The sequence below is a fragment of the Chrysemys picta genome, chromosome 5 (assembly GCF_011386835.1).
Source record: "Chrysemys picta bellii isolate R12L10 chromosome 5, ASM1138683v2, whole genome shotgun sequence".
Classification (NCBI taxonomy): domain Eukaryota; kingdom Metazoa; phylum Chordata; order Testudines; family Emydidae; genus Chrysemys; species Chrysemys picta.
Window position 1 is genome coordinate 123,689,736 of NC_088795.1, and position 10,591 is coordinate 123,700,326.

The 10,591-nt window shown below is 41.7% G+C and overlaps 1 long non-coding RNA gene across 1 annotated transcript in view; it reads left to right on the forward strand.

Annotated features, from left to right (window-relative positions):
* Window positions 1-9,440, forward strand: part of LOC103307014 (uncharacterized) — a 33,108-nt gene extending 23,668 nt beyond the window's left edge. Inside the window, exons 2-3 of the long non-coding RNA XR_509775.3 lie at window positions 2,770-2,980; window positions 4,949-9,440. This is a non-coding gene — a long non-coding RNA (uncharacterized LOC103307014). The remainder of the gene's footprint in view (window positions 1-2,769; window positions 2,981-4,948) is intronic.
* The last annotated feature ends 1,151 nt before the right edge of the window (window positions 9,441-10,591 follow it).

Consider the following 10,591-nt stretch of genomic DNA (forward strand, 5'->3'; position numbering starts at 1 on the left):
GCACTTGTGTCTTGCCTTCCACTTGGTTTCAAAGTGCTTTGCAAACTTTAGTGTGCACAAGGAAATCCTGCAGCCCTAGACTACCACCATGGAAGAGCCAAGAGATCCTTTTTCTCCTTCACCACAGTGACCATTAAGACCAGAAGAACTGAAAACCACTGAAACTAGGCTGAAAACCACTTTGTTACCCAGAAATTTTCCACTCAGTTTCAGTATATAGCACCTCTCGTGGGAAAGAATTACCAGCCTCGTTCTCAGAAAATATCCCTTGAATTTAGGATGGCCCATTTGGCTCCCAGGAATGGCTCGCTGTGCAAATGACATACCTTTCTAAAAATCTGACATGTTCACACAACAGCAAGTCCCACAAGCATTGAACATTATTCAAGCCACCATTTGCAACCCTGAACCATGTGATTCCTGGCTGGTGATATACAGTAAAGAGCGCATACTCTCTCTGTTAACAGTGATTGTCAACACTTCCTTTGGGTACATCCAGACGACCCGCCGTATCGGCGAGTAGCGATCAATTTATCGGGGATCGATATATCACGTCTCGTTAAGACGTGATATATCGATCCCCGAACGCGCTCCCCGTCAACTCCAGAACTCCACCGGAGCGAGCGGCAGTAGCGGAGTTGACGGGGGAGCTGCAGCTGTTGATCCCGCGCCGTGAGGACCCAAGGTAAATCGATGTAAGATACTTTGAGTTCAGCTACGCTATTCATGTAGCTGAAGTTGCATATCTTAGACTGATCCCCCCCAGTGTAGACCAGCCCTTTGAAAAGAACAGTCTATACCCTACCCTAACACACACAACAATCCAGCCATAACTCAACAATCATCACCTGACCCAAATGATCTTGCTAACTATTGCCTAGTGTCTGACTCCCATTTTGGGGCAAAGTAATTGAGAAGCTGGTGAAGTGCCATTTACAGCTACCCTTGGCCTCTGCCAAGTTATTGGACCCTTTCTAGGAAGGCTTTAGACTTGGATATGTCACACAGATAGTGATGAGTAATATTTTCTTCTCGGGTATGGACAAGGGGCAAATATCCATATGTTTATGACCAGATCTCTGCAGAATTGGACATGCAGTCATGAGAGGCTACTGATTCACCTTTAAGACTTGGCAGAGGTAAGCAGAAGAGTGTTGAGAAAGGCTCTGATCCTTTCTCTGGAGAGGTTCATGATGGGCAACTGCACCTCTCACCTGAACAGTTGTGCAAGGACTGATCTGGTTCCCAAGTATTTATGTAAAAACTGGGAGTAGAGACTTTGATTTGTCTTTGTATATGGAAGAACATAAGATGGACCTACTCTGACTTTATCTATTGTGGAGGAACAGGGCTCTTTATTCCTGATGAACATTCTAGAGTTTTTTTCTCTAATTTAATTCCTTTTTAGAATAAAACTAAGCATGAGGTTTTTGTTGTGTTGAGTAAATCCTATTAAAATGGTTACAATTCTTAAGCTGTAGTACTTGAAGGAAATGTTTCAGACTTTGCTGTTTATATGATTTATTGAACATATTTCACAAAGCATTGATGAAGAAGTAGTGTTAGTTAGTTAACCAGAATTATCTCCTAGGTCACATGTGGTTTCTCAATTCCTACAGTATTATTCATGAACATAAATGAAATGCAATTTTGTATACCATGGTATCCTAACCTGAATTCAGGCTGCTGAGTATAGAGAGGTTAATACCAAACAATTTACGGAGGCCAACATACCTTAACAAAACTTCTCAAGCCTGACCACGTTGTTTTGACTAGCCCCATTTTCAGATATTATTAAGTAAACTCTCGGAACTTAGCATCTGGCAAAGAAGCATTTTGCTATTATTTACCCTGTCCTCTTATCCCTGGTTGTTCTTTTCTGATTTTTGAAAACCCTGTTTTTTCTGCTAGTCAGAATTGGTAAAGGCCTTCTGAACTATGTGAAGTATATACAACTGTTTCATATATTTGAGTTTCCTGCCACAGACTTTTTGTTTGCTTTTTATAGATCAAGTATTGCGTCTTCTCAGTTGAAGACCCCTTTGTAAAAAGTTCAGATTCGAAACATGTGCAACATTAGTTTTGATTACTGTGATTATTACATTCTGCCTTGGGCAAATCATTTCACCTCTCTGTATCACAGTTTTCCATCATAAAATGGGGTAATAATGCTTGCTTACTTTTGTAAAGTGCTTTGAGATCTACAGCTGACAAGTGCTGTTACTGCTACCAATTATTCATTTGTATTGTTTTCTTACTTCCCCTTCCCTGCTAGCACCCACTCCCTCCTGGAATCATACTCTTTGCCGTCCACTGACATGGCACTTCTGAAAATCAATAATTCTCAAAACACACTTCCCTTTTCAAGCCAAATCAACCATTTGGGTACTCACACCACAGCAAGAGTGAACTTCCACACTGAACTTCCTTTGGGTTTACAGGAAACATATCGTTTTGAAACCTTTTGGGGGTTGCCCACAAAAGTGAGCAATGAACTGAGACCTGTGGTGATTATTTGTCACATTCACAGCTGTTTTTTCAAGCTGAGACACTTCTTGGACAGTTCACAGGAACTGAAAGATGGCAGGAAGATTCTGTTTCATTTTCTAAAAATACTGCGCTGGTCAATGGCCATCCACATGGTTTAAAATGAAAGATAAAACATCTTCCTGAAATAGAATGTATTTCACCCAGTAAGTCAGAGTGTGTATAATCTTGTTAAATCAGAGTTTCAACAACATAAACTAAAAGCATGTCTCAATATTTCAGTCAACCTGCAGAGAAACCAGCATCTCCTCTGAGTAGAACACAAAGAAACTATGACATGTGCACACTCCTTACAAAAACTACAATAATCGTATTATGCCTGATTCTGCAACTACGTGCAAGGATGACAGTGCATCTCATTGACTTTAATAGGAGTTCCATATGATGCAGTTACAGAATGGGACCCATTCAAGACCCATTCCCACAGAAACTAGTAAGTATAATTGTCACAGGTTCCCACTGAATTCCCCCTCTTGGCTATTCACTAAACTCTGTGAGGGAACTCAGCTGCTGATGTTGTCAGATGCCACATGTATGGTGCTCTGCTCTGTTCAATGTTGATAACAGTCGGCTGCATGCGTGTGTTCCCTCTGTGTGCTGCCGGCTCTACAGATCGCTGGCACAGCAGACCCCGAGAGAACCCCCAATGACCACAGACTCCGATAAGATACAAAGGCACCCAGCCGGGTTTATTGTCAAACGAAGCACAGTAATACACCTCTACCCCGATATAACGCTGTCCTCAGGAGCCAAAAAATCTTACTGCATTATAGGTGAAACCGCGTTATATCGAACTTGCTTTGATCCACCGGAGTGCGCAGTACCGCCTCCCCGGAGCACTGCTTTCCCATGTTATATCTGAATTTGTGTTATATCGAGTTGCATTATATCGGGGTAGAGGTGTAGTTTCCAGCAGACTCTACAGGACATACTACGAATATGTGCCCCCTGACAATGGACACAGCTCAGTCAGTGGCGGGACACTCCACTGCTCCCCAGACAAAGACACCACCCCAGAGGTGCATTCTTATACACAGGTACAAACAAGTTACACATCACTCCTGACGTATTGAGGTGCAACCCCTCTATGTAGCAAGGTGCCGCCTCTCACCTTGTACATGTTGGTTCGAACAAAACAACTCTATCCATCATATTACCCTTTTGCCCCATCTTTAGGATGGGTCAGCTTGTTCCTTGTTATGTGTGTGGAATGTGCAAGTATTGGAGTGTTCTGATATCTAGTCTCCAGTACCTTTTAGGTATATATCTTTATGCAGCATCAGCCCTTTCCTTGCCAGCTTCTGTGAGCAGGGCCTGCCTCTGGCTCACAGCTTAACTTTGCTTTACGTTAGCAAAATCTTGACCATTACTTTAGTTCAGGCCTTAGGCCTCATACCGGGCCTCTGATATAAGGGATTATGTTTCAGGGCCTCATCTTACTACATTCCCCCACTTTTTGTCTTTTTATGGGGAGAATGTTTATCCATCATCCCGGAAAAGCATAATGCATGGACTAAAGATAACCCAGTGGGCTAAATACTGTTATGTGGTTATCTTATTTTATCATCCATACATTCATGCCCCATCTGCCTTTTAGTCTGCACATTCCCATGTACGAGTGATAGACAGATTTTATTATCCAATTATTTTTTAGTCTCTTATGGCAGGCCTGGGAATGTTAGGCCTGGGACCATGACTGAGGAATGTAGTATTATGATTGAGCCTTAGAGGTACTCCCAAATAATTAATATATATATATAGATATGGCATATATATTTGTAGTGTATATGGGCATATATGTATAGTATGTATGTATACATATAACAGCACTTTATATCCAAGCATAACAATTCTTTTCCAATCTGTTGTTGTAGTTTGGCCCTTGTGGTACTGCAGATAGCAACCCTTTCCCCCGCCTCTCCTCACTTCGGCTCTCTCTCTTTGTTTTAAAAGTTAAAAGTTCTAGTTTTTACAAAAACCTCCAAAAGATAAAGTAATTGAAAACAGAACAAAACAAGAAACAAAAAGAAAACAAGGTAAAAACTTTAAATAAATCCAGTAAATTTATTATTTTAACCCTTCTGGAATGGAACAGCTGGAATTATTCCTAACTTTCTTGAAAATATGGTTGCCAAGCAACAGAAATGCACACTCTGCTTCTAATCCTAACCACTCACTAATATTTGAAACATGGGCTTTTCTTATTTCCATATAGCAGAGTTTTAATATAATGTTAAATAGAAAGTAATGCAAAATTCCTTGTGACCAAATTAATACAATAAATTTGGCAAATATTAATATCTTTTTTTTATCAATTTATGTTAAAAGCTTTAAATAAGGTAATAACTTGTTTATTCAAATGTTTAACCCTTTTTATTTTTGTTTTCCTTATTTTGTACAGTTACGGCAATCACGTGTGGGAGTCAAAAGCTTCAGTTGCACCCTATGATTGCCAGTGATGGAATAAACAGAATATATGACCAGCCACCTTATGCACCTTGCCAGAGGGCAAGCCAGCTTATGCTATATGGGCAAAGAAGCTATGCCCCTCTGGAATTTGCTATGATGAAGATGATGAGTTGTTTTCCACGTTTCCGAGAGTTTCAATCATGATGGGGCTTTTAATTGCTTAATTCTTCCACTCAGGGCATTTTTTTTAGTTTCTTTTTACTCCTGTACCATGTAACGTTCAATGATCACTCACTGCTTAGAGGGCTTGCAAGAGATCTGCTTTATTCAGTATCCAGTTTTAAATGGCTATACATAACTATAACAGCTTCAAAGCATCCCACCCAGCCTCTCTGTCTAGGAAGCTCACCCCTTAAAGACACTTTCCCCAATACCTCTCACACAGCTCCAACATTCCCAAGCTTCAGATTCTTAAAAAGGGTGACACTTTTGTCTGACACATTAATGACTTGAACTCGAAACTCTCCACTGGAACTTGCTGGTACTAATATATTACTTATAGAACCCTTTTTGGTGGGGTTTCCGCTGCAAAGAGGCCCGGAAAGCTGGAATGCTTCTTATCTCCAAAGTGGGACTGGTGTCAGGTTTCTTTCCTGCACTAAAACTGGGCATTGAATCAAGGCTCTACATGATTTTTGCTCCTGCTCTTGCAGGGGAAGGGTGTGGGCAGGGCCGGCGCAACCCATTAGGCGACCTAGGCGGTCACCTAGGGCTCTACAATTTGGGACGCGGCGATCACGGCGGTATTTCGGCGGCGGGACCTTCCGCCGCCTCTGTGGGGGGCAGCATTTCAGGGCAGGACCTTCCGCCGCCTAGGGCGGCAGAAAAGCTGGTGGCGCTCCTGGGTGTGGGTGCTGACTAGAAAGTGTTGCCAATTATTCCAGTTTTTTGCTCCATTTATCTAATTCCTACCAATACTCCTGCAAGAGCCACATTTCCAACAACTATTTCATCATCTAGTACCAGATGGAGTCATAGAGTTTAAGGTCAGAAGGGACCATTATGATCTTCTAATCTGACCTCCTGCACAATGCAGGCCACAGAATCTCACCCACCCACTCCTGCAACAAACCCCTAACCTATGTCTGAGCCATTGAAGTCCTCAAATCATGGTTTAAAGTCTTCAAGGTGCAGAGAATCCTCCAGCAAGTGCCTTGTGCCCCACGCTGCAGAGGAAGGCGAAAAACCCCCAGGGCGTCTGCCAATCTGCCTTGGAGGAAAATTCCTTCCCGACCCCAAATATGGCGATCAGCTAGACCCTGAGCATGTGGGCAAGACTCACCAGCCAGACACCCAGGAAAGAATTCTCTGTAGTAACTCAGATCCCACCCCATCTAACATCCCATCACAGGCCATTGGGCATATTTACCGCCAATAGTCAAAGATCAATTAATTGCCAAAATTAGGCTATCCCATCATACCATCCCTCCCATAAACTTATCAAGCTTAGTCTTGAAGCCAGATATGTCTTTTGCTCCCACTGTTCCCCATGGAAGGCTGTTCCAGAACTTCACTCCTCTGATGGTTAGAAACCTTTGTCTAATTTCAAATCTAAACTTCCTGATGGCCAGTTTATATCTATGGTTGCTTGCTACACCCCAATTTGTGGTTTACATGCAGAAAGTTTATTCCAAACATTGTTTCTCCAGAAATGCCTGGTTTGCCCAGGAAATCCATTTTGTAGTCAATCTTCTAAATCATAGGGTCAATTGCATTTTTCTGAGTACTTCTACAGGTCTCTATTTGATGGCTAGAAGTCAGAGTAGTCATTTGTAAATTAGTTTCCTTCAAGTCAAGGAGATGAATACAAACTCCACTTCATTTTTTTTTTCCTCACTAGACTTACAATTTTTGTGTCTTAATTGTTCGGGGCACAAATTTTAATTCAGGTTTATTACCAATTGTGTAAATTGAATACCAGGCCAAAGAAGGAGTGTTCAGGTCAAAAGCAGAACGTACACCGGGGGGCGGGGAGATGGAACGTAGAAACACATAAGAAAGATGAGCTCATCAGGTTCCAGTAACCCTGCATGACCACAAACTGATCTCTGAAAGTGTTCCACGTTTCAGTTGTAAGAAAACTATTTGACTATCTGATCTAGCCATTTATAAAATTATTGGAATACTGGTGACTATCTCCTTCCTCAGTCATTAAACATGTGTCTGGTTATGGCCACTCGAAGCTTATAATTAATGTGGGTAATGGGACAAGTTTATGATGCCGTTGTTCAACATTAAAAGCACACTGTCGCGTTAAATGTGCAATTCTGTTTTGAAAAGTGGCACCTTCTGAACTCAACAGATCTGATCCCTGTCGGTATTCAGTCATAAGTACTGACTTCAGTGATAAAAACAAGATTTTACTGCTTTTTACTCCTGGTTGCATTGCAGAGCCAACAGCTAAAGGGAGTTTAAGCTGGAGTTCATTCTTCATGGCATAGGGTCAACAGGATTGCTTACTACATTCCACCAGTTACACCTGTGCAAATCAAAGCAAGGCAATGAAGTTGTACAAGTATCAATGAGGGCATAATTTGGCCTGTAGAACATTTATTACTGATGATGATAAGCAGCACAGAAAGAATCCAGCTTCACTTTCTGAACTCAGGTTGAATTTGTAGGTTTTGTAGTTAGAAAAACATTTTGTATTTGCAAATAGAGCATATTTGATATGCAATCCTGATCACACATGGAACTCCACATCGCCATTTTTACAGTCACAATTCAGGAAATAAACGCACTTTAAAAATCATGGGCCTTATTCTAACGTCACGTACATTGGGGTTACACAGACGTGACCGACTTAAGTGGAATTATTCCTGATTTACACAAGTGCGAAATTAGAATCTATTCACAATATATTTCCAAAATATTCTTTGCCTAATCTACAGATAATACCTTAGATTATTAAAAGATTAAAAATATCAGTTTACATACTATGCTATTTAGTTTTCCCATTTTCCAGTTAAAATAAACTAGGTAGTATCACTTCTGTTTCTAGTCAATCACTTTCTATTTTTCATGTATTATGACACTGCTGCACTATTTGGGTGGCAAACATTGCAGGGGAACGTTTATGATTTAAAAATAACTTTTATTTGATCTTTTAATTTCATGGTAACATTTCCATTGGTCAGATTTTGAAAATAATTGGGTTTTTTACAAAACCTATATTTGGGCTAAATTTGACTGTGTCCCTTTGACACCTGCTGCACACGGTAGTCATCACAAAGGTGTATAGTGATCTCTAGTTCAGATTTTGAGTTGAGGCTAAAAAGACATGGCCAGATTAGAAAGTTATTTACCGTATGATAACTGGAGATTCTTTGAGATGCATGGTTGTGACAGAATATACCCCTGGGTTCACACTCTCCACACTATTGTAATAATGTTTGTACAAGGTATGCCTTTTGAGGTATCATTTCAAAACATATAATTTGATGATCAATACTATCATGGCAAAATGCACATAGCAGTGTTATATGTGACGTTATAAACATAAGATGAGATCATGACTAAAATTATGTTTTGTTGGTAAGTCTGGGGACTGGCCAAACCGGTTCCTCAGAGACAAAGGGCAGGCTGATCCCTCAGCCAGGTGTAAAAAATGCTGATGGACCATTACTTGCTAAGTGGCCATTCTTTGGCAGGAAAGGGGGCAAGGGCAAAAAGTCTACATCTTAGGCTATGTCTACAGTGTAAACCTTACAGAAGCACGGCTGATCTGCTGCAACGGTGCTGTTGTAAGGTGTGCTATGTAGCCGCTCTGTATCGCCGGGAGAGATCTCTTCCAGAGACAAAATAAAACCACCTCCAACGAGGGGGCGGTAGCTTCGTCATCGGGAGTGCGGCTCCTGTTGCCGAAGCGCTGTCCACAGCAGTGCTTTTCATCATGAAACTTTTGTCGTTCAGGGGGGTGTTTTTTCACACCCCTGAGTGACAAAAGTTTTAACAATGAAAGTGCCAGTGTAAACAAAGCCTTACTACAGAAACAGGGTAGAGTTTCCTTCCACACAGACTGCCTGGCGCCTTTCTCCCAGCTGAAAATGCTTCTCAAAGGGGGGACAGGACTATAAAAAGAAGGGGCAGACATCCCAAGACACCCCTCCTCTCTCTCCCTGTCTGTCTCTGGCATCGCACCTAAGCAGACACAGGAAAACTGCCATTGGATTTGGGAGTAGGGGATCCTGATCTGAGAGTGTGGTCAGTAATCTGCTGAAAGCATGTGGTGAGAAAACTTTGCTTTTAATCTAATATAATTTGTTAAGTTAGGTTGCTCGTGCCTATTTTATTTTTCTTGTAATCATTTCTGACTTTTATGTCTCATTATTTGCATTCACTTAAAATTTCTCTCTTTGTAGTTAATAAACCTGTTTTATTGTTTCATCTAATTCAGTGTATTTAAGTTGAAGTGTCTGGATAACAATTTTTAAAAAATAAGATGGCATATTATTCCCTTAAAGGAATAACAGACTTAATATATTTGTATTTTCCAGAAGTGGGCTGGGCAGTATGGGACATACATTTCTGCGGGGAAATCTGGGACTGGGGCTATGTTGGGGTCACTCTGCAGTATAACCAAGGCTGGTGAGAGCCAAGGTGTGGCTGGCTGGCTGGTTGTAGCACACACACACCCAACATAGCTGGGAGTGACTTACATGCTGGAGGCTGTTTGTGAGCAGTCCAGGTTGGAGGCTACAGCAGCAAGGCATTGTAATGGGCACTCCAGGTTATTGGGCAGAGGTGACACCACTACTCATTATTCTGGATTGTGCCCAGTAGTCCCTATCTGTACTCCACTGTGGATACACAGGCACCCCATTTGCCCAGAGTTGGAGCATTCTTGACAGCAATATCTGTTGGTCCACACATGCACCCTCACCCTCCTCATGCTTCCAACATAAAGGGTGGAGCAGATGGACCACCTCTCCAGTTCTTTTCTACTGCAAATCCAGGTAAGATCTGAAGCAGAGGGGAAGGAAGGAAGGTATATAATGACCACATATCTCGAAGAACTTCCAATTGCCATGAGGTAAGTAACTTTCTCTTCCTCTTCAAGTGCTGGGGTCTATGTGTATTCCACTGTGGGTGACTGACGAGCAGTACTCAAGTAGGAGGAGGGTGCAAGGATGCAGGCAGCTGGGCTGCTCGAAGGACCATTGTCCAAAAGGATGCATCAGTAGAGGAATCCAGCACTAAAGCATAATATCTTGCAGATGTATGGACAGAACTTCATGTAGCTGCTTTGCAAATGTCAAGTAGGGGTACTTCTTGAAGCGATGCCATGAAGTAACTTGTGGTCTTGTGGAATGAGCCTTCACTCCAGGAGGGGAGAAAGATGTGCCAGTTGATAGCAGAATAGGATACAATTCAACATCCATGTAGAGATTCTCTGGGATTATATAGCCTGACCTTGGACTCTTTCTGCTATAGCGATAAATAATCTGGTAATTTTCTGATTGGCTTTGTCCTTTGCAGGTGAAAGGCTAAGACTATTCACATGTTGAGGGACTGAAGTCTCCTCTCCTCTTCAGATGCATTTAGTTGCAGAAAAAATATAGGTAAATGCATTACT